Source organism: Strongylocentrotus purpuratus, unplaced genomic scaffold, assembly GCF_000002235.5.
Source record: "Strongylocentrotus purpuratus isolate Spur 01 unplaced genomic scaffold, Spur_5.0 spur5_scaffold_7, whole genome shotgun sequence".
In the NCBI taxonomy this organism is placed as follows: domain Eukaryota; kingdom Metazoa; phylum Echinodermata; class Echinoidea; order Camarodonta; family Strongylocentrotidae; genus Strongylocentrotus; species Strongylocentrotus purpuratus.
Window position 1 is genome coordinate 3,552,679 of NW_022145613.1, and position 2,500 is coordinate 3,555,178.

The window sequence follows — 2,500 nt, forward strand, 5'->3', positions numbered from 1 at the left end:
GGGGGGGGGGGGGGGGGGGGGGGGGGGGGGGGGGGGGGGGGGGGGGGGGGGGGGGGGGGGGGGGGGGGGGGGGGGGGGGGGGGGGGGGGGGGGGGGGGGGGGGGGGGGGGGGGGGGGGGGGGGGGGGGGGGGGGGGGTGGGGGGGGGGGGGGGGGGGGGGGGGGGGGGGGGGGGGGGGGGGGGGGGGGGGGGGGGGGGGGGGGGGGGGGGGGGGGGGGGGGGGGGGGGGGGGGGGGGGGGGGGGGGGGGGGGGGGGGGGGGGGGGGGGGGGGGGGGGGGGGGGGGGGGGGGGGGGGGGGGGGGGGGGGGGGGGGGGGGGGGGGGGGGGGGGGGGGGGGGGGGGGGGGGGGGGGGGGGGGGGGGGGGGGGGGGGGGGGGGGGGGGGGGGGGGGGGGGGGGGGGGGGGGGGGGTGGGGGGGGGGGGGGGGGGGGGGGGGGGGGGGGGGGGGGGGGGGGGGGGGGGGGGGGGGGGGGGGGGGGGGGGGGGGGGGGGGGGGGGGGGGGGGGGGGGGGGGGGGGGGGGGTGGGGGGGGGGGGGGGGGGGGGGGGGGGGGGGGGGGGGGGGGGGGGGGGGGGGGGGGGGGGGGGGGGGGGGGGGGGGGGGGGGGGGGGGGGGGGGGGGGGGGGGGGGGGGGGGGGGGGGGGGGGGGGGGGGGGGGGGGGGGGGGGGGGGGGGGGGGGGGGGGGGTGGGGGGGGGGGGGGGGGGGGGGGGGGGGGGGGGGGGGGGGGGGGGGGGGGGGGGGGGGGGGGGGGGGGGGGGGGGGGGGGGGGGGGGGGGGGGGGGGGGGGGGGGGGGGGGGGGGGGGGGGGGGGGGGGGGGGGGGGGGGGGGGGGGGGGGGGGGGGGGGGGGGGGGGGGGGGGGGGGGGGGGGGGGGGGGGGGGGGGGGGGGGGGGGGGGGGGGGGGGGGGTGGGGGGGGGGGGGGGGGGGGGGGGGGGGGGGGGGGGGGGGGGGGGGGGGGGGGGGGGGGGGGGGGGGGGGGGGGGGGGGGGGGGGGGGGGGGGGGGGGGGGGGGGGGGGGGGGGGGGGGGGGGGGGGGGGGGGGGGGGGGGGGGGGGGGGGGGGGGGGGGGGGGGGGGGGGGGGGGGGGGGGGGGGGGGGGGGGGGGGGGGGGGGGGGGGGGGGGGGGGGGGGGGGGGGGGGGGGGGGGGGGGGGGGGGGGGGGGGGGGGGGGGGGGGGGGGGGGGGGGGGGGGGGGGGGGGGGGGGGGGGGGGGGGGGGGGGGGGGGGGGGGGGGGGGGGGGGGGGGGGGGGGGGGGGGGGGGGGGGGGGGGGGGGGGGGGGGGGGGGGGGGGGGGGGGGGGGGGGGGGGGGGGGGGGGGGGGGGGGGGGGGGGGGGGGGGGGGGGGGGGGGGGGGGGGGGGGGGGGGGGGGGGGGGGGGGGGGGGGGGGGGGGGGGGGGGGGGGGGGGGGGGGGGGGGGGGGGGGGGGGGGGGGGGGGGGGGGGGGGGGGGGGGGGGGGGGGGGGGGGGGGGGGGGGGGGGGGGGGGGGGGGGGGGGGGGGGGGGGGGGGGGGGGGGGGGGGGGGGGGGGGGGGGGGGGGGGGGGGGGGGGGGGGGGGGGGGGGGGGGGGGGGGGGGGGGGGGGGGGGGGGGGGGGGGGGGGGGGGGGGGGGGGGGGGGGGGGGGGGGGGGGGGGGGGGGGGGGGGGGGGGGGGGGGGGGGGGGGGGGGGGGGGGGGGGGGGGGGGGGGGGGGGGGGGGGGGGGGGGGGGGGGGGGGGGGGGGGGGGGGGGGGGGGGGGGGGGGGGGGGGGGGGGGGGGGGGGGGGGGGGGGGGGGGGGGGGGGGGGGGGGGGGGGGGGGGGGGGGGGGGGGGGGGGGGGGGGGGGGGGGGGGGGGGGGGGGGGGGGGGGGGGGGGGGGGGGGGGGGGGGGGGGGGGGGGGGGGGGGGGGGGGGGGGGGGGGGGGGGGGGGGGGGGGGGGGGGGGGGGGGGGGGGGGGGGGGGGGGGGGGGGGGGGGGGGGGGGGGGGGGGGGGGGGGGGGGGGGGGGGGGGGGGGGGGGGGGGGGGGGGGGGGGGGGGGGGGGGGGGGGGGGGGGGGGGGGGGGGGGGGGGGGGGGGGGGGGGGGGGGGGGGGGGGGGGGGGGGGGGGGGGGGGGGGGGGGGGGGGGGGGGGGGGGGGGGGGGGGGGGGGGGGGGGGGGGGGGGGGGGGGGGGGGGGGGGGGGGGGGGGGGGGGGGGGGGGGGGGGGGGGGGGGGGGGGGGGGGGGGGGGGGGGGGGGGGGGGGGGGGGGGGGGGGGGGGGGGGGGGGGGGGGGGGGGGGGGGGGGGGGGGGGGGGGGGGGGGGGGGGGGGGGGGGGGGGGGGGGGGGGGGGGGGGGGGGGGGGGGGGGGGGGGGGGGGGGGGGGGGGGGGGGGGGGGGGGGGGGGGGGGGGGGGGGGGGGGGGGGGTGGGGGGGGGGGGGGGGGGGGGGGGGGGGGGGGGGGGGGGGGGGGGGGGGGGGGGGGGGGGGGGGGGGGGGGGGGGGGGGGGGGGGGGGGGGGGGGGGGGGGGGGGGG